This window comes from Cynocephalus volans, chromosome 11, assembly GCF_027409185.1.
Source record: "Cynocephalus volans isolate mCynVol1 chromosome 11, mCynVol1.pri, whole genome shotgun sequence".
Taxonomy (NCBI): Eukaryota; Metazoa; Chordata; class Mammalia; order Dermoptera; family Cynocephalidae; genus Cynocephalus; species Cynocephalus volans.
This window is the reverse complement of record NC_084470.1, coordinates 63,072,211-63,094,198: the sequence shown is the minus strand read 5'-3', so window position 1 is coordinate 63,094,198 and position 21,988 is coordinate 63,072,211. Positions and strand designations below refer to the sequence as shown.

General features: G+C 37.6%; 1 pseudogene; it reads left to right on the top strand.

Annotated features, from left to right (window-relative positions):
- Positions 1-21,095: 21,095 nt before the first annotated feature.
- Positions 21,096-21,212, top strand: LOC134391488 (5S ribosomal RNA; annotated as a pseudogene).
- The last annotated feature ends 776 nt before the right edge of the window (positions 21,213-21,988 follow it).

Genomic DNA, 21,988 nt, shown 5'->3' with positions numbered 1-21,988 from the left:
CTTTGAGTAGTATGGACATGTTCACAATGTTGATTCTTCCAATCCAAGAGCATGGGATATCTTTCCATCTTCTTGTATCCTCTTTCTCTCAGCAGTGGTTTGTTGTTCTCATTATAGAGATTTTTTGCATCCTTGGTTAACTCAATTCCTAAGTATTTTATTTTTTTGGTGGCTATTGTAAATGGGCAATCTTTCTTGATTTCTCTTTCTGCATATTCACTATTGGAGAATAGAAATGCTACTGATTTTCGTGTGTTGATTTTGTATCCTGCTACTTTGCTGAAATCATTTATCAACTCCAAGAGTTTTTTTGTAGAGGCTTTAGGCTGTTCAATGTATAGGATCATGTCATCTGCGAACAGGGACAGTTTGACTTCATCTTTTCCAATCTAGATGCCCTTTATTTCCTTCTCTTCTCTGATTGCTCTGGCTAGTACTTCCAACACTATGTTGAATAGGAGTGGTGAGAGTGGGTATCCTTGTCTAGTTCTGTTCTATCATCATTCAGGATGATATTGGCAGTGGGTTTATCATATTTGGCTTTAATTATGTTGAGATACTTTCCATCTATACCTAACTTGTAGAGAGTCTTTATCAGGAACAAGTGTTGAATTTTATTGAACGCTTTTTCAGCATCTATAAAGATTATCATATGGTCCTTGTGTTTGATTTTGTTGATATGATGTATTGCATTTATTGATTTGCATATGTTGAACCAACCTTGCATCCCTGAGATGAATCCCACTTGATCATGGTGCATATTCTTGCATATATGCTGCTGTATTCTGTTAGCTAGTATTTTATTGAGGATTTTTGCATCTGTATTCATCAAGGATATTGGCCTGTAGTTTTCTTTTTTGGTTGTATCTTTACCTGGTTTTGTTATCAGGGTGATGTTTGCTTCATAGAATGAGTTTGGGAGAATTGCCTCTGTTTCAATCTTTTGGAATAGTTTGTAGAGAATTGGTGTCAATTCCTGTTGGAATGTTTGGTAGAATTCTGCTGTGAATCCATCTGGTCCTGGGATTTTCTTTGTTGGGAGCCTTCTGATAACAGCGTCAATCTCTTTTATTGTTATTGGTCTGTTCATATTTTCTACATCATCTTGGCTCACTTTTGGTAGTTTGTGTGTGTCCAGAAATTTATCCATTTCCTCCAGATTTTCAAGTTTGTTGGCATATAGTTGTTTATAGTAGTCTCTAATGATTCCTTGTATTTCAGAGGTATCAGTTGTAATGTCAACTTTTCCATTTCTAATTTTTGTTATTTGGGTCTTCTCTCTTCTTTTTTTAGTTAGCCATGCTAATGGTTTTTCAATTTTATTTATCTTTTCAAAAAACCAACTTTTCGATTCATTGATCTTTTGTATCATTTTTTGGGTTTCAATTTCATTAAGTTCTTCTCTGATCTTAATGATTTCTTTCTGTCTGCTAACTTTGGGTTTGGATTGTTCTTGTTTTTCTATTTTTTTAAAGTGAAGTATTAAAATAAAATTGATGACTTTTAGTCATTATGATATAAAGAAAGTGAAAAGGCAAGCCATAAACTGAGAGGGTTTATGCAACACATCCAAGGAACAAAGAATTTGTAAACAGAATATATAAACAATAATTTTTAAAAGACCATTCTACAGTCTTGAAAAAATCTGCAGGACAGACAGAGTTTTGGAGCTGAGTCCTGCCAATTTAGAGGAGCTGGGGGTGGACTTGTCACAGATATGGGCTTTCCACAGATTTATCCTAACAAAGCATAAAAGTAATTTCTACACAAATTCAAGGTGATCAGCCAGTAATTGAACTTCCCACGAGAACAAAAATCATCACTCTTCAGATGAAGATAACAAAATACAGGGTCTCTGCAATGTATCAACATTTTCCAGTATACTACTCAATACATGAAAAAAACAAACAAACAAAAAAACCCAGAAAAATGTGTGGCCCCAAGATGGCACAGATGTTCGATTTAGCAGACAATTTTAAGCAGCTTTAAGTATGTTCAAGGACTTAAAGGAGCATATGGTCTTGGTAAGCGAGCAGGTAGGGAATCTCAGCAGTGAAACAGAAATTTTAAAAAATATATATATCCAAGTGGCAATTGTAGAATTGAAAAGAATTATAACTAAAATGAAAAATTCACTGGATGGGCTTGATAGAAGAAGAAATGGTTAGCAAACTTGAAGACAGATCAATAAAAATTACCCAATCTTAAAAACAGAAAGAACAAAACTCAAGAAAAGCTAACTGAACTTCAGGAATTTATAGAACAATTATCAAACAGTTTCACATACATGTAAAGGGAATTCCAGAGGGACAATGAAAGTGGAACAGAAAATTATTTGAGGAAAGGATGGCTATTATGGTTTGAATTGTGTTCCCCCAAAGTTTAATGTGTTGGAGGCTTGGTCCCCATGGTGACAGTGTTAAGAGGGTGGGAAAATCCTTTTATGATAATTGAAAGGTGGAGCCTTGAAGAGGTGATTAGATTGTGAGGATCATGCCCTAGTAAATGGATTCATAAGCTGATGGTTTAATAGTGGTCATGGGTGTGATTCTGAGGGCTTCAAAAGGAAAAGAAGTGAACAGTTAGGTCTCTCTTGCTTCTGCCTTTCTCACAACGTGACACCCTGAATCTCTGTAGTCACCACCAGAACAAGGCTCTCACCAGATGTGTTCTTCGGACTTTGGGCTTCCTAGCCTCTGAAACTGTAAGGAATAAATATCGTTTTCTTACAAATTACCCAGTTCCAGGTATTTGTTATAAGCAACAGAAATGAACTAATACAATGGCCAAAACTTTTCCAAATTGAAATATAAAAATTGACTTACAGATAAACACAGACAGGAAGAACAAAAAGAAAAACACACTTAGGCACACTACTGGTACATCTTTATCTAAAGATAAAGAGATAAATCTTGAAAGGAGCCATTTGAAAAAAATGACACAATACATGCAAGAAACAATGATACAAATAACAGCTGACTTCTAATTACAAACAATAGGGGCTAGAAGACACTGGAATGGCATATTTAAAGTGCTGAAAAAAACCTGAAAACCCATAATTCTTTATCTAAAAAAATTATCCTTCCAAAACAAGGATAAAGAAGACATTTTCAGATAAACAAGAGCTAAGAAAATTTTGTTGCCAGCAGACCTGCTTTACAAGAAATGCTAAAGGATATTCTTCAGGATGAAAAAAATAATACCAGATGGAAGCCTGAAACTACAGGAAAAAATGAAGAGCACCAGAGATGGTGAATAAGAAGGTAAATTTTAGGAACTGTTTTTCATCTTGAATTCCTTTAAATGACAACTGACTGCTTAAAGAAAAATATAAAAAATAATGTAAGGTAATGTTTACAATGTACATAAAAATAAAAGATATGGCAATAATAGCACAAAGAATGGAGGGGCAGGTCAATGGAATCATGGCATTGTGTAGTCATCAGATTTGGAAAGTGGGAAGTACCAGGTGTGACACTTGAAGCGTGAAGTGGTATGATATTAACTATAAACCGACTTTGGTAGGCTTAGAATGTATATTCTTAGTTCTGGAACAACCACTAAAATAAACAATAGAAAGAAGTATAACAAAAAAGCGGGGGGTGGGGGGGAAAACCAAATGAACAAAAGACCAAAATAGACAGGGCTGATACTTGGCCAGTAGGCACAAGCTTGATATACTAAGTATAAAACATCTGCCATATTGCTTTAATATTTTAAAAAATATTTTTACTTTTATCCCTGGAAACAGGAATTTGACAGAAGAAGGAACACGAACAGTGAATAAATACAGAAAGTGGGCTAATGAAATTTAACACCATGATAATATGCCATTTTAAACCCATCAAATTGCCAAAATTAAGATGTCTGGCAACATCAAGTTTTAGCAAGGATATGGAAGAACAGTAAGTTGATACAATGAACTTTAGAAAATAATTTGGCATTATCTTGTAGGGCTGAAAATGTGCATACCTTACAACCCAGCAATTGTAATCCTTAGTCTAACCTTATATCAGCCAAAATCCAACCAGAAAATAAGAAAATACCTAAGTATTTGTAACATAGAGTAATTAATTCAGGGAAGTGTTTCCACTTGATCTGAGGGTCAAACTGTTTCTGAGAATCAAACTGGGCGATGAGGCAGTGGGAAGGTTAGCAACGGCAGGTAGCTATTATCACACTTAGGCTAGGGAGGAGTCAGCAGATGATGACCTGCTAGCCAAATCTAGCCCACAGTCAGCTTTTGGAAATAAACTTTTACTGGAACACAGACACACCCATTCACAGAGTTGAGTAGTTGTGACAGAGACAGCATGGCCTACAAAGCCATATTCACTCTCTGGCCCTTTACAGGAAACATTTGATGACCCCTAGGCTGGAGAGACAAAGGGAGGAAGCCGTATTACAGAAATGCGTGGACAATAGTCAGCCAGCAGAAGCTAGAACCACAAGGGCCTGTCCAGATCCTAGAGCCAGGAAGAGACTCAGCCACTGCTACTTCCAGAAATACTGCTCAATACAGAGAGGGCGAGAAATACTTGGCTTCTCTTTTCCTCGTGTCCTTCAATATCCTCTCCCCAACCCTACTGCTTCCCACTCACCAACCAGCTGACACAAAGGCCTGAAACACTCAGCTGGCGGGGGCCAGCCTCCTGTGATACAATGCAAAGCTGCAGAAGGGCAAGAAATGGATCTGAGAGTACATCAAATCAAGAACCTCCATATACCTTAGAGAAACTCTTACACATCTGCACCAGCAGACGTGGACAATACTGTTCTAGCAGTGTCGTTAGTGACAGCAAAAAAAACTAGGAACAGTCGAAGTCTCCAGCAACAGGAGAATAAACACTGTGGCATATTCACATAATGGAGAACTACACAGCAGTGAGAAAAAAAAATGAACCACAGCTATACATTATAACATTTGAATCTAAAAAATATAAAGCTAAGTAAAAAAAAAAAATTAAGATACCAAAAAGTGTACTGTATAATTTACCTAAAGTTCGACAATGCAAAACTAAGCAATACATTGTTTTGTAATAAACACCTATGTGTTAAATCTATTTTAAAAAGTAAGGAAATGACAAATACAAAATTCAGGATAGTGGTTCACTGGGATGGGGAGGGAGGAAGCAGAGGGATAAAGTTAAGGAGAAATTCAAAGGTAGCTTCGATGGTATTGGCTATGTTTTATTAAGTTGGATATTGACTTCATTAGCATTCATTTTATTATTAACCTTCATGTTTATATACTTACACATATGTAAGTTATGAAAGTTAATATATATTCACGTATGTACCAAATATTTTATAATAATTATTTTAAAAGAAAGGAAAATTATGTTTGCTGGCTAGAACTTAATTCTCTGTCTTTCCATTAGGTATTTCAAGGCCACTACAAACGGAGAAGGAGGCTTTGTCCCAAGAAGATCCCTGTTACCAGAAGATCCACCAGGCTGATCCCAATCATAATCGTAATAAAGACAAAATCTGGTTTAGAATGTCACTCTCTCAAGAGACAAGACATAGAAAATCACAGATATACATTTTTATAAGTAAATGTCTTTCATTTTTTAAAAAATTGTTATTGAAACATATTGATTGTACATATTTATGTGGTACAGAGTTATATTTCAGTACACATATACAATGTGTATTGATCTATTCAGGGTAATTAGCCTATTCATCATTGCAAAGCTTAATCATTTCTTTGTGATGTGCACATTTGATCTCCTCTCTTCTACTCATTTGGTTACAAGAAGTAAAGCATTGTTGACTATTGATTTCTGGGTCAACTGTACAATAGGGCTTATTTTTCCTATCTCACTGTACTTCTGTGTCCATTAATCAGCCTTTCACTATCCCTCCTCTCCCTCCCCTTTCCCACCTTTAGTAACCATAGTTCTCTCTCTTTTTAACAGTTCAACTTATGATTATTATTATTATTTTTTGTTTGCTTTCTTGTTGTGTTTTGTTCTTTTTTTAGCTCCCACATACAAGTGAAAACATGTGATGTTTCTCTTTCTGTGCCTAGTTTATTTCACTTAATTTTCTCCAGGCTCATCCATGTTGCTATGAATGGCAAAATTTCATTCTTTTTTATGGCAGAGGAGTATTCCGTTGTGTATATGTACCACATTTTCTTTATACAATCATCTGTTGATGGACATTTAGGTTGGTTCCGTATCTTCGCTATTGTGAACAGACCTGTTTAACATGGGGGTGCAGGTATCCCTTCGACATGATGCTTTCCATTCCTTTAGATATATACCCAGTAGTGGGATTGCTGGAACATATGGTAATTCTATCTGTAGTTGTTTGAGAAACCTCCATACTGTTTTCCATAATGGCTGCACTAATTTACAGCAGCATTGGAAGTTTCCCCTTCTCCACTTCCTAACCAGCCTTTGTTATTCCCAGATACATTTTGAAAAGAGAAGTTGGGAAGATAGAAAGATACAAAAGCATAGCCATGGAAGGCCACCATATGCTATACCCTGCTGGAGAGACTCAAGAAGCCTGCAATGTAGTTGCAAAAATGAGACACAGTACAAAACTATGTGACATCAAAACCTGGAGAGTGAGTTCTGTAAGAGAGAGGTGGGAGAAAGCAGGACTGATAGGAAGGTGAAGGAAGGGGTATTAGTCCATTTCTGTTACTTATAACAAAATACATGGAACTGGGTAATTTATAAGAAAACAAAATTTATTGCTTACAGTTTCTGAGGCTGGGAAGTCCAAAGTCCAAGGAACACATGTGGTGACAAAAATGACTCCTCACATTGCAAGATGGTGGGAGCAGACAGAGGCTAACCGCTCACATGCTCTCCTTTTAAAGCCCTCAGAACCATACCATCGACCACCGTTATTAATCCATTCACTATAACATTGTCCTACAATCTAATCACCTCTTTAAGGCACCACCTTTGCCATAATAGGATTTCCCACCCTCAACAGTTACAGTGGGGATTAAGCCTCAATGTGGGGGAAGGGAGTTGGGGGGGGGACTCCAATCTACAGCAGAAGGTGTTGTAAATGGGAAGGAGACTGTCAGGACCTCGAAAGGTGGATGATACGCCTTCCTTTCCTGGCACCTGGGACCCCCAATTCTATCAGTGACTTGCTGTATGATCTTAAGCAGGCCAATTCATATCTATACCTCAGGTTCTACTCTCTGGGAAGAGATAAAGTCCATCTGCTTTCAAGGGATGTTTAGGAGAAAAATGTTTGGTGACATGGAAAATTAATTAAATCCTTTATTGATATGATTAAAAGAAAAGAAAACATCATATGCCAAATACCCACGCCTTGTCACCTTGTTCTCTAAATTCCTGGGAAGGTAGCAAAGCAGCCCTAGGACATACTGGAGAATAACAGCTTTTATGCAGTGTGAGGTAACCTACCAAGGCCTCCCAGGCTGGTCCCCAGTTTCTGGCTTATTGATGGCAATCAGGATGATATGGAGAGTGCTTTTAGATCTGGATTCAAGGCATAGCAGAGGACCTTGCACAAACTAACTGGTTAAATGCTTAATGAATGAATGAATGAGTGATCTCCCAGCTAGCAATACACAAATATCAGAGGCGCTTCCTTTGATGCAAATTGCATGCAATTTCAGCACACCCAGACATATTAAAACCATAAGCAATGTCTAGAAATTGACATTTAATAGCTCAACATGAACATATGCAAAATGTACAGCAAATGTTTACGTAAAGGATCTTGTTCTTGAAAACAGTATATTTCACACCACACAAGTTATATTACTGTTCTCTTTCCATGTTTTTTTATTAGGCTAAGGCAAAATTAATCCTTCAATAGCCAAACTTCAGGGATAACACAGTGAAAAGCCCATCACAATAACCTTCTTTGTGAGACCTAAGAAGCCTTAGAAAACCTGGGTCTTAGTGAAGAATGCACCTCATGTGTTGGGCCTCATGTGTTGACACTTCTCTGGTGTTACAGTCACTTAGGGTGTGATACTCTGACCCCGTGGTGAAGTGAAGCCTGAGCATTTCACTTCACTGCAATAGCAGATGGCTCAAGGACATAGACTTAATGAATGAATGAGCACAAAGAGATTGGAGTCTGATAATGTCAACCTGAGGGTTTCCAGTAGCCCTGGCTGAAACACTGAGCTCTTTCTTCTTTAGATCAGCACATTTCATTCATCACTCCACAGCTTATAATATAATTTGTATTTGAAAAACATGGAAAGGAAAATAAGTGATGTGAAGCTCTCCCCTATTCACCTGTTTACACAAAGTTCAGCAGACTTCATGGCTGAGAACTGAAGCTCTACTAAAGATCCTCAAGTCTTGCTTTGGTTCACTTTGTTCTGTCTCTTTTTCTTGAGGTGAGAGCTTAAATTACTGATTTGAGACTATTCTTTGCTAATTATACAGATGCTGTAAATTTCTCTCTCAACACTGTTTTAGTTCAATCTCACAAATTTTGATATGCTGTATTTTCATTTTCTTTCAATTAAATGTATTTTAGAAATTAAAAAAAAAGATTCTCAAGTCTGACAGTTCAGAAAGTAGTTCTTTCTACACTTTGTCTTAATTGCTAAGGTACAACTAAACACAGGCTGCTCAGGAGAACTGATCCTCTACTACAAGTCAGTAGGGGACACTAGTAGGTTTTCTTTTTCTTCCCTCAGCCAATCCTTGCCAGTGGGCTACAGGAGCTGTATATTTCAACTACATTCTTATTATTGTGGTAAAATATATATAATATAAAATTTGCCATTTTAATCATTTAAAGTGTACAATTCAGTAACACTAATTACAGTCACAATGTTGTATACCCATCAACACTATGTATTTCCAAGATTTTTTTATCACCCCAAACAGAAGCTTTGTAATCACTGAGGAATAACTCCCCAAACACCTTTTCCTGCAGCCCCTGGTAACCACTGTTCTACTTTGTCTCTATGCATGTAACTATTCCAGGTACCTTTTGTAAATGGAATAATACAATATTTGTCCTTTTGTGCTTGGCTTATTTCATTTAGCGTGTCTTTAAGGTTCATCCATGTTGAACCACGTATCAGAATTTCCTTCCTTTTTAAGGCTGAATAATATACTATTATATTATGTAACACACTTTATTTATCCGTTCATCTGGGGATGGACACAAAAGGTTGTTCCCACCTTTTGGCCATTGTGAATGATGCTGTGAGCATTGGTGTACAAATATCTATTCAAGTCTCTGCTATCAATTCTTTTGGTATATACACAGAAGTGGAATTGCTGGATCATATGGTAATACTATGTTTAGTTTATTGAGGAACTTCCATACTGTTTTCCCTTGTCGTGGTTTTGATTTACATTTCCCAAATGATTAATGATGTTGGGCATGTTTTCATGTGCTTATTGGGCATTCATATATCTTCTTTGGAGAAATGTCTACCCAAGTCCTTTTCTGCTAAAATGTGTCCTCAAAAAGTTCATGTATTGGAACTTGACTCCCATCACAACAGTCTTAAGAAGTTGTAAAATCCAATTATGGTATGTGAAAGGTGAGGCCTTTGAGAGGTAATTGGATTGTAAGGACTGTGCCCTTGCGAATGGACTAACCCACTGATGGTTTAACGGGTAGTCATGGGTGTGGTTCTGATTCTCACCATTTGACTGTTCACTACTGGACCCTGTAGAAAATTCACATCCAGAAGAAGGGCCTCACCAGATGTGTTCCCTGGACCTTGGTCTTAGCCTCCAAAACTGTAAGAAATACATTTAATTTCTTTAAACTATTACCCAGTTTCAGGTATTCTGTTATAAGCAACAGAAACAGACTAACACATTTGCTTATTTTTAATTGTATTGTTTGTCTTTTTGTGGTTATGTTGTAGGAGTTCTTTATATATTCTGCATATTGACCCATTAACAGATATATAACTTGCAAACATTTTCTCCCATTCTGTGGATTGTTTATTCACTCTCTTGATAGTGCCCTTATCCATAGATGGACAAAAGTTTTTAATTTTAATTAAGATCAGTTTATCTTTTCTTATTTTTGTCATCTGTGCTTTTGGTGTCATATTTAAGAAACTATTGGGAGCTGGCTGGTTAGCTCAGTTGGTAACACCAGGGTCCATATACCACATTTTCCATATCCACTAATCTGATGATGGACATTTGGGCTGGTTCCAACTCTTAGCTATTGTAAAGAGTGCTGCAATGAACACTGGAGAACAGGTATACCTTCGACTTGATGATTTCCATTCCTCTGGGTATATTCCCAGCAGTGGGATAGCTCGGTCATTTGGTAGATCTATCTGCAATTGTTTGAGGAACCTATGGACCTAGAGAGAATTATATTAAGTGAAACGAGCCAGGCACAGAAAGAGGAATATCACATGTTCTCACTTATTTGTGGGAGCTAAAAATAAATAAATAAATACACAAATAAACTGCGGGGTGAGGGAAAGAAGACACAATTACAATTCCTTGAAGTTGATACGACAAGCAAACAGATATGAGGTTGTTGGGAGGGAGGGGGGAGAGGGGGTAGGGAGGGAGGTTTCGGTAATGGGCCACAATAATCAACACCAGGATCCAGGGTTTGCTCCCTGTACTGGCCAGCTGCCAAAAAAAAAAAAAAAAAAAAAAAAAGGAAGAAACTATTGGCTTTTTTTTTTTTTGGCAGCTGGCCAGTACAGGAATCTGAGTTCAGAAACCATTGAGTCTATTTAAACTTTCTATTTTAGCAGGCAGTCACCCTGTTTAGGTTTAGCCTATAGGATCTGGCCTAACTTGTAGGCTTTAATTCCAATGACAGTTTAGTTTTGAGAGCTCTTGCAATGCTATTCTGGTCTGATTTGTTTTTCTGATGTTGATAGGGTTCCTACTCAATTCCTGCTGGTGCCATCTGCAGGGGCAGAAGGCATTTCCTTCAGTCACATGCTGTTGCTGGGTGATCTTCTGGGGGTAGAAGGTGGAGCAGAAGCCACTGGGCTTGGATCTCCTTATGCCACTGGGTAAGGAGGCAGGGAGACACAGGGTTTCACTGCCCCTACCACTGTGGACAGCCTGGGCTGCCTGCCTGCCAGTGTCCTGGTTGTGGAGCAGTGTCTTAGGTGGCTTGGGGTTTTGCTGCTGCTACTGTTGCCCACAGATTGGACAGCCTACTGGCCTGGGGTGTAAAACAGCAGTTCCAGTTCTCCTCTAGGTCTCTGTTGGGCTTCCCCTCTCCTGATCCTTTGGCTGGCGATAGCAGGCTTTTCTTGGGTTCTTTTTTTTTTTTTTTTGTCTGTTGGTGGTTCCAGATTGCAGGCCTCTCTGGCACCCAGGGGTATGTAAGAGACAAAAAGAGAATCCAGAGAACTCATCATATTGTCACTCCTCATATCCTGAAGTCCCCTACCCAACTGTCATCTCCTTTCTAGCTTTCAGAGTCCTTTTTATCATTGTCTATTCAATATTTCCAAGGGTGTTTCATTGTACTTAGAGGGGAGGAGCAGGGAAAAGTAAGTCTACTCTATCTTGTGTCAGAACCAGCAGCCCAAATCAATTTTAATAAATTAGCATTATCAAATAAGACATCATCTCTCAATTATATAGAGAAGTGATTAGCTTATATGCAGAAATATCAACTTAGACACACTGTGTATAATAAAAAGCAATGACTCCATGAAGTCAATCTAGTGTTTTCAGGTTGCCAATTGTGATTGCCATAGGATAGAACCAAGGCCCTCTGTGGGGCTTTACTTTAGAAGTGAAAAGAGAGAAGCAACTAAGAAAAGGTCACTTAGTAGTTGTATTAGTCTGTTTCTGTTGCTTATAACAGAATACCTGAAACTGGGTAATTTATGAAGAAATGAAATTTATTTCTCACAGTTTTGGAGGCTAGGAAGTCCAAGGTCTAGAAAGCACATCTGGCGAGGGCCTTCTTTTTGGTGGTGACTTTCTACAGCAACGTAGAGTATTATACAGTGAGAGAATGAAAAGACTCTTTCATGAGCTCCTTATAAAGTCACCATTCCACACTCATGGCAACTCAATACTCCATGAATGGATTAATCCATTAACAAGGGCATGAATGGATTAATCCACTAACAAGCACATAGTCCTCACAATCCAATTACCTCTCAAAGGCCCCACCTTTCAAATATCATAATCGGATTTCCCACCATCTTAACACTGTTAGGGTGAGGATCAAGTTTCCAGCACATGAACTTTGGGGGGACACATTTGACCCATAGCAGTAGCAAAATTCCAACATGATCTTAGTAAATTCCAGTATGACCTGGGAACTATACTAAGTGGTGGAGGGTAAAAATAAACACTACTATTTAAAAATAGTTCTCACTGTAATCACTTCTGTCTGATGCTATGGGATGGCACAGTTCTCGCCAGAATCATTGACTTTTGTGTGGCAAGATACATTGATTTAGGTTCGCAAGAGTGAGGTGCCCTAGAGTGAGAACTCAGCCATGATTTGGATGAAAACTGGGAAACCGAGAAATAGCTAACCTCCTCTGCTCGAGAAATAAAGAGAAACTTTGTGATAAGATAGGGTGGAGAAGTAAGAAAAAGGGAAGTGGCAGAGATGGGTGAGAATAGAGCAATGTGAAAGGAGGAATGGGGCACCCGAGGAGAAATGCTGACAAAGGACAGGAGTCTCTGCTAACCACTTTTTAAAATTGTTTGCCATGTAGTTCTAAATCTGTTATGCACAGTGCCTTCTGTGTCTGGCATTTTAGGAAATCCAAGAAAAGACATGTGTTCCATGTCTAGGCAAGCATCAAGTAGAAAGAAGAACATCTTAAAGAAAGTAAGACGTGCGTGAGACCTGGAATTCAGAAGAACAATAAATTAGATCTAGAGGTGACCATGAGAGCATAAGCACCCAGAAATTCACAGACCAGATGGAAGATAGGGGGTCAGGTCAATCTTCTGTATCTATCTAAGGATGTTACCCTCAGCTGCAGGAAACATGTGCATCTGTGATATGTGAGCTCATGCAATGGAGGGTAAAGAGGCGTAACTGACCATCTAGCTGCTGTTCTCTCATATAGTGTGGTTGGCCACAAGAGTATAACCTGAAGTATTTTGTGGGTACAGTAAGAAACACAGTAGAGACAAATGGTATTCTATTTGTAGAGAAACAACACGAAGGGAAAGAAAAGTGTAACCCCTCTGCAGAGATGATATACTTGAACTTTGTAGATTGAGAAACACCATAGATGGGTTTGAGAGCCCCTTATCTGATGGCTTATTTCATTCCAGTTTTCTGTAATTACTATGAATTCAAATTTTCTTATATCAGACATTTAAAAATTTTAATGCAACCATATATAGAAGATTCTACTGAATCTTTGAAATTTTTAACATGATTTTAACAGGTATTTATCATATATGCAAAGAACATATGAAATGTAAAATAACATTCAATCTGATTTATTAATTAATATGACATAGATAGTGACACTTTGATGTGCTTTTAAACTCTAAAGGTAGATTCTCTTGTTGGAGAGAAAGGAGACATTAAGGAGCCTCAAAAAACAGAAAACAAGTTATTTTCACATATTTTCCAAAAAATCCACCTTGACAGAATAAAGAATCTGCTATACATTGTGTCAGTAAACCCCAGAGGTTCAATCATGTAGGCGTAAAGAGACACAAGGTAAAAATCGAACAGAATTCCAAATGACTGCACTAAATTCCAAAGCTGCAAAGCTAACTATTTCAAAGAAATGGTAGAAGCCTTCCTGATCACTCACAGAGAAAAGGTAGAGTCAGCTCCTGTAAAAGTCCTGGATGGGCTGGAGCTGTCATAACAACTGCTGACCATGTTGTACAGGAGGAATGGCTGGGAAGTGGTGGTGGAAACAGGGACATCCTTGGAGAAGTTGACTCAAGGAAGGAGAAATAAGAAGACATCAGTAATTGATCTTCTGCAGGCTGACCCCATCTGCTAATATTAGTATGCCTAGGTGATGAAAAGCACTGACACTTGGAGAATGATAAATAGCAACAATCACAGGCATTTGCAGAGTATTGATTTTCTTGACACTTCCACAAGTTTTCACATGAATAATCTAATTTATAACCAAGAAGTTCCTATGGTGAGCCTGATGAGCCTCGTGTATGAATCTGTGGTATTCCTCACATCTCATAGAAGAGGAAACTAAAGAGAGAAGATACATGGCTTCCTCGAGGCCACAGGGGATCTATACTAAAGGGATGGTCTCTGGAGGATACTAGAACAAATGGTTTCAGATTACATGGATGACCCATAGTTAAGTCATTGGATGCCTCCAGTCAACCCTCAAATCTAGTTTAATTCTAAACAATTGTTCATTGTGGAGTATACTAACATTTATAAAGCAAATGTATTTCACAGGGCCTAGTTTCCAAAGCCCTGTAGTTTCAGGTATAACCTAACTTTTAAAATTACATATAGAAATGTTAAACTTGTAAAAGACAGGAAAATGTCCCTGGGCTAAAGTCTCTGACATAGATAAAGAATTGTAACACAGCAAAATTGTTGGCTCCAGGACAGATGCCCTTGGAGCAGGTTAACCTAAAGTTGCTTTATTGTTATGTAAAAATACTGAGGAAACTGCTGTAGGAAAAGACAGTATTTGCTAAGAACAAGCTTTTGTTGGTGGATCAACTTAACCTTTTGCAAATTGCATTATGGAATGTCACTTTCTTATTTCACTGATGTTACCAGCTTCTATTGTTAAACTATACTTAGCCATAACTCCAGTTGTGTTCCTTTTCTGTAACTTTCTAGCCTAGAGAATAAATACCGAGAGAGAACCCCTGTTCAGGGTTAATTGCCTGAGGAGGAATGCCTCTCTCTTGAGGGTTCCAGGAAATTAACCCCTTTGGGGTTTCTCACTTCTCAGAAGAAATGGGCTTTGAGTAATCCTTTGTGTCGCCATCACCCAGGGGAAGAGAGGTGACAAAGAGAGTGCAACAGTTCATAATATAATTTTTTAATATAGTTTTAAATATGAAGGCAATTGTCAAAATAGTTCTTGAAAGAAAAAATACACAATGTAAAATGGTAATTTAATAACGATGAAAGCAAGCACTTGTATATTGTTTATTATATGTCAGGCACTATTCTAAGTGCTCTAAATATGTTACCTCACTTGATCCTCACAACCACCCTCTGATGAAGGTATTATTTTTATCTCCATCTTTCAGAGGACAAAACTGAGGCAGAGAATTTGAGTAACAAAGGTCGCACCATTGATAAGGGAAACAGCCAAGATTCAAATCTGAATAGTCTGGTTCCAGAATCTTAACCATCTTTCTATGCTGCCTCTCAATACTATTACTAATAATGATCCAAGATAAGATTCCTGGACACAGACACATAGTTGGGAATGTCAGGAGAGCAAGAGAGGAAGTAACACATGCAATTTTTATTCACTTTACTCCAAAGAAAATCAATTTTATTCTGGAATTTGAGGAAAAATACATTCAGATTTTAGGAATATTAGGGAATTTGGGTGGTGATTGTAGGAGTTTGAGTTACATGGGTGTATGCATTGTTGAAACTCAATGTATACTTCAAATATGTGCATTTCATTTTATATAAATTTTACATCAAAATAAAACTGTAAGTAAATATTGAACTCTAGTTAATGGTATTAGAGTACTGAAGTGCTAAGGAGGAGGTATACAAATATCTAATTTACTTTAAAACGTATCTGAAAATAAAATGGATTCATGGATGGATGGAGGAATGGATAGATGGCTACATATATGATAAAACAACTATAGTAATATGTTCATGATAGAACTCTCGGTGAATGTTTGTGTAATCACTACCCAGGTCAAGAGTTCTGATCCAGGCAAGCAACGGAGCACACCCAGAGTCCTGAGACAGAGGCAGTGGGCCACCACCCCCACCCGCAAGAACATTTTAGAATGTATTTATTAGCCACATGTTTCTCTGAGGTGTGTGACTTGTCTGCTCACGTCCTTCACCAAATTTCTGTTAAGATTTTTCTAATTCATTTTTAAGAGTTCTCTATGCATTAAGGATGTCAATCTTTGTGTGTTAAATTTGTTTATCAATTGACTTTAAATTCAATTTGTGATGTTTTCCTTCGTTTGTATGTTGAGAAAATAATTTTTTATCTAAACATTAAATAAAACTTAAAAAATAAAAATAAAAAAACAGTTTTGCCAGCCACCCAAAAAACCCCTCCATGTGCTCCATACTAACCACAGCCTCTCTCCCTCCCTCTAAAAGTACAGTAATCACTTCTCATGTCAGCTTGTGGTTTTTATCACCCAAGTACGCATCCCTAGATGCACCATAGTTTAGTCTGCTTGTTTTTTTAACTTGGTACATCCCCTTCCATCCCTCTCTTTCCCTTACAATGGATCTGTAATTGAAGGATCTAGGTTATTTCACCTGTAGAGTTTCCTACAATCTAGACTTTGATGACCGTCTGCTTAGGTACATTTCAACAAGTTCCTCTCTCCTCTGTATTTCCTGCAAATTGGCAGCTGAATCCAGAGGACCGATGACACTCAGATTCTATCCCTTTAGCAAAACCAAGTGGTGGTATGTTCTTTCACCAGGGGTACGTAATGTCCACTTTTCACTTATTGTTTTATGTTGGCAACTGTTTATGCTTAATGCCTAGGTTCATTATTCTATTTGGGATAGTTAGGATGATGATACTTTAATTCTATCCCATTGCTTTCATTTATTAGTGGGAGTAATTTCATAAAGAGATGCTACCATTTGGTTACCCAGTTGTACAGTTCATAAGGGAAAGGCAAGATAAACAGTTGGTTCTTTGTTTACACAGTTTTCACAACAATGAATTGGTTATCTGTCAGCCTCAGAAGGTAACCAATTAGTTTTATTTTATGGAGTCATTTTAAACATATTTAAATATTATCTTCATTAAGACTCAAACTGTTCCTTCTTTAACCTGTGGGAGCCTCTTCGAAATGGCCCCTGTGCCTTTTGTCCACAACTCTAGCAGTCTTCGAAGATGTCCCTTCTACGTGGTAGGTCAAGATGTTCCAACTCATCTTGTACATTTCCTACTCTAGACCCAGAATTAGCCATTTCTGCAAGAAGCCCTAGTTTCATTTAGTGGAACATTGTATTTCAAAACCATAATCTGGACACTAGGGCTGCTTGCTCACTCTTACTAGGAGCTTCCTCACCAAGAATCTCAATCCTCAAGGACCCAGAGGATGACAGGATTGGAATTTCCCATCATTTGTACTACCCTATAATAACCATACAATAGTCTCAGAATAACAATAACAATACCACCACCACAAATTTGATTAAAGAAAACAGTTTTAAAATGTTCTTCTTAAGCTAACCTCATTCTCTCCCCTCACCACCTTTTTATTTTTTTTTTTTGGTGGCTGGCCAGTACAGGCATTGAACCCTGGACCTTGGTGTTATCAGCACCACACTCTAACCAACTAAGCTAACCAACCAGCCCACTCCCCTTTTGTAATGGTGGTACCAGATCTATTTTAACAGAATATATAACCTATAATAATTTCCTCTTTTAATCTTCATTTGGTCTCAGTTCTACAAGCAACCATATATTTCATGCTAACCACCAGTGTTTGTGTCAATGTCTCTCTAATCTTTTTGGTGGCCTTGATCCCTAGTAGACACTCTTAGAAAGCCCGTAAGAACAATATGCCCCGAGTTCTTGCATGTTGATCACAGGTTGTGCCAATCTAACTGGATATAAAACCGTACACTCACATTTTCTTTCCCAGAGTATCTTGAATATGTTATCTCATTTTATTCTGGTGTAAAGTTTTGCTTTCAGAAGTCTGATAATAATCTAGTTTTCTTTCCTTCATAAGTCACATGCTATTTGTACCTAAATACTTTTTTAAAAATTTAATTTTTCTTTAAAATCCAGGAATTTTTCTAGAATATGTCCTGGTGTTGCTAGCTTTGAATCAGTATGCTTGCCTTCATGGTGTGCTCTTTCAGTCAGTAGTTCAAAATATCCCAGAAATATTTGTAGTTTAGGAACATTTTCTTGACTTTGAGTTTTGGTACTCGTTCTGTTCCCTTTCTTTTGTCTTCTTCCTCTCCAGGGGCTCCTACTATCTATCCATATTTCAGATCTTTCTTATTTTCTATATTTTCACTTCTCTCAAATATTTTCTACTTCTTCATTTCTTTTTGATTTTTAAGTTATGATTCTTTTTACCTTCTCTTGTGTCTATTTGCTCTAGTGTTCCTTCTAGTTTGGTCTTTATTTCTAAAAAGACTTTTTTTCTTTTTGTCTCTAGTTCTTTCTTGTATTCTGTCACCCTGTTTCTAATACTGATGAATGATGTTCCTTCGTGTCTTTTATAATTTTCTCAGTGTATTTTAGTTCTTTTGAAACAGTGTGTTTCTGCATTTAACTGTTTTTTCAGCATGTCTTTCTGGGATGTTTTTATTGTCTCTACTCCCTTAACTTTTGCATGAAATCACTGAGGCCCAGAGAATGTTCACTTTTCAAAGTATGAAAGTAAGAAGTTCACTTTTCAAAGTACAAAAAACAATGTAATTTTAAAAACAAGTTTGCATTCTAGTATTTCTATTGGGGAAAAGTAAGAGAAGCAGTTCACAAAACCAACCAGTCAACACTGGACTAAGAACTTGCAAAGGTAGGCCATCCTCGCTCCAGAGATGGAAAGTTTCTTTCAGGTAACTTTTTCCTTTTCATACTTCAAAAGCAAATAAACTATCAATTTAGACAGAAAAAAACTGAAAACTACACCAAACAACACTTTCAAAAAGGCCTAATGAGCCTTATTTCATTTCTTCTGTAGTGTCATTTCATCTTTTGCTTTTGAGGTCCTCCCTACAGAAAAGCGTCATCTCTGACTCCTTTGTGTGAATCAAAGAGAGAGATCAATGACACATTGAATTAATATGAAAGAGCATTTCAAATGCAGACACCATCCAACACCAACACAGAGCATAAAATTCTGCCTTCTTTGAAATATTTGATCAATTGTTTGATGTCAAGCAATATTATTCAATTAGACATTTGTCTTTCTTCACATAAAAGGACACTTTATTTTACAGAGGAATGAATTTAACAATTTCCTACCACTGAAATAGAATCTTGCCCTCAAAATATTTTGTCCACTTGGACTTTAAAATGCAAGTTGTCTCCACAGTTATTTTTCACTTTCTTTAGATTGATAAAAATAATGTATTTAATATCAATAAAATTAATATTAATTTATTAATAACAGTAATAAATTTAATAATTTATTTAATGTTAGGATAAATAGTAATACAAATATTAGTATAAATGCCTACAGAAAATCATTATCTTGCATAAAAGTATAGAAAACACCCAAGCACTCTTTTGATTAAAGGACACAAATCTCTGAGTATTTGCATATAAAAAAAGAAGTTGTAAAACTTGGATAATTATGGAAGAAAACATTACTTTAGGTCTTACCACTTTACCAGAGCCTGAGAAGTCCAGAAAAATCTTCATAGACTTTTTCCAGTAATAATTTCCTGTATATTTCCTTACTTACACACGAGGTTTAGTCACATTCATTCCCAAAGAGTAAAAAAGACTGTGGCCCCTGCCCTCAGGCTACCAGGCACTAAGCATGAGAGAATCACTAATAATGTTATGATATAACTTGGGGAGGAGAAAGAAAGGGATGCAGAAGAAAAGGAGGGGAAACTAGAAAGAGAACAGCAGAAGCAGAGTCACAGAGGAGGACAAAAGAAGAAAAAGAAAAATTTGGGAGCTATCAACAATCACCTTTAGCTCCTAAAAGCTCCTTAAGGAAAGGAGCCCAAGATTGATTTGTTCAAGCATTACAACTGACCCATTTCTGAGACATGCAGGTGCCCTAAAAATAAGGTAGAAAACCTTTTCCCCACCTGGACTGGGAGTTGGGGATCTGAGTTCTAGTGTTCTCCACTAATGAGCTGGTAACTTTGAATAAGCAAAATCTTGAAATATGGGGGGCATAAAATGTGGTGTTAGTGAAGAAAACACCATGTGCATACTACTTTGTAGGTGCCTTAGTGTGTTAATTCTTCCCTTTCTTTCAACCTCCACCTAGTCATCAAGTACTGGAGAGTCTATCTTCTCAGCAACTCTCCTGTCCATTTCCCTTGTTCCATTTGCACCACACACTGTCCTGACTCAGGTCTCCATCACCTCTAGATTACTGTAATTGCCCACTAACCAGGTCTCTCTGCCTTTACCCTATGCCCCTTTCCAACCCTCCAACCACACTACTGCCAGAGTGATCTCTTAAAATCAACCCTGCCTGAAACCCTGCCATGCCTCCCTTTTCCTAATATAATGAAAGTCAAGTTGCTTGACTTCCATCCCCTGGTGACCTGGCTCCCAGCCTCATTTCTGTCAAACATCCATCCATCAGGGACACATGCCCTGAGCCCCAACAACACAAGACGAGAGGGCTGGAGGCCACTTACGTATGTCACAATTTCTCACAAGTCCGTGCCTTTGCACACTGTTCCCTCCATGGAACTGTCCTTTCTCCCCTTCCCTCTATTATAAAGGCAAAGGCAGTTCATCTGGTTGCCCCTGAGACAGGGCTGGAAATAAGCACAAAGGAACTTTCTCTAGTGGTGAAAATGATTTATAGCTTGACGGAGTTGGTGTTTACATGGGTGTATACATTTGTCAAAATTCATTGAACTATATTACAATCTGTGCATTTTATTTAAATTTTTTTAAATGTTAGGCAATAAGCAAAAAGTTAATTCAAATCATCATTTCCTATAAGAAATTTTCCCTGATTTAGATACGCCCCCTTTGTGCCCCCATAACACTCTACAAATACTTCTATCACAGGGTTTAACATATCTCACTGTACATATACAACTATTAAATTTATTTGTCTACCTCACCAGACTATAAGCTTTAGAGGGCAAAGACCAGGACTTAATAGTTTTATTTCCCTGACACCTACTATACCTTTGTGGCATCTCTAGCACCACAAAAAGTACTAAGTAAACATTTATTGAATGAGTAAAAATGAAATTTAACGATGGTAGAGGTGGCAGAAGGGAGACAGGAAGATTTCTGAAATTGTAATATAACCCCCTCCCCCCAAAAAACTTGAGTCTATGGCCATACCACCTGAATGAATCCGATCTCATCTGATCGCGGAAGCTAAGCAGGGTTGGCCCTGGTTAGTACTTGATGGGAGACCGTATGGGAATACCAGGTGCTGTACACTCATTAAAAAAAGAAAGAAAGAAAACAGTAAAATGTAATCACCAATTACAACTAAAATCATCTTACAAACCACTCCCACTCTTTGGCTACCATCTTCCATCCCCACAGACACGAGATATAACCCCTAGCCATCACTTTCTTTAAAACAGTTCACACCAATATTGTGTTTGGAATTGCAAGGGACACCTTCCCAATGTGAGGTGAGATTCGCCTGTTTACTCCCTTCTAACCCAAATAGATGGTCCTGAAAAGAGGCATTTAGAAGCCATTCCCACAGTGGACTCATGTCCCATGAATAGTCAACAGGAGTGACAGCAAATCAATTTTCCAAGAAAGGTTTCCCTTGCTCCTTGTTTAGGGAATTCAACTCTAATCTCTTCAAAACACTTGTCTAAGTGAGCTTTATCATCCCTATAATTAATTTAGATAAATAGTAATATCTAGAAATTTTACATTATAAACTTGGCTATGGCTGAATGCTCCAGGAAAGCCCTAATGTGCTACAGGAATCAATGAAATGTTAACAAGCATTGACAGCTTAGCAAGTACCATGGAGGAGAGTAGAATCCAAAAAAGAATGTGTTACACAGGCATCTCTGTCCCTTCAAGGTTATCATATTGCAATTTGTTCACCTACATTTACTGACCTGGAGGCACAGCCGTAGCCAAGGCTGATTGTTAAATTCCTCCCCATATTATGCCTTTCCCCTCTATCCATCCCACTCAGCACCTCTGCCCACAAAAGCCTCTATCAAGAAAGAACTGAGACTCATTTAT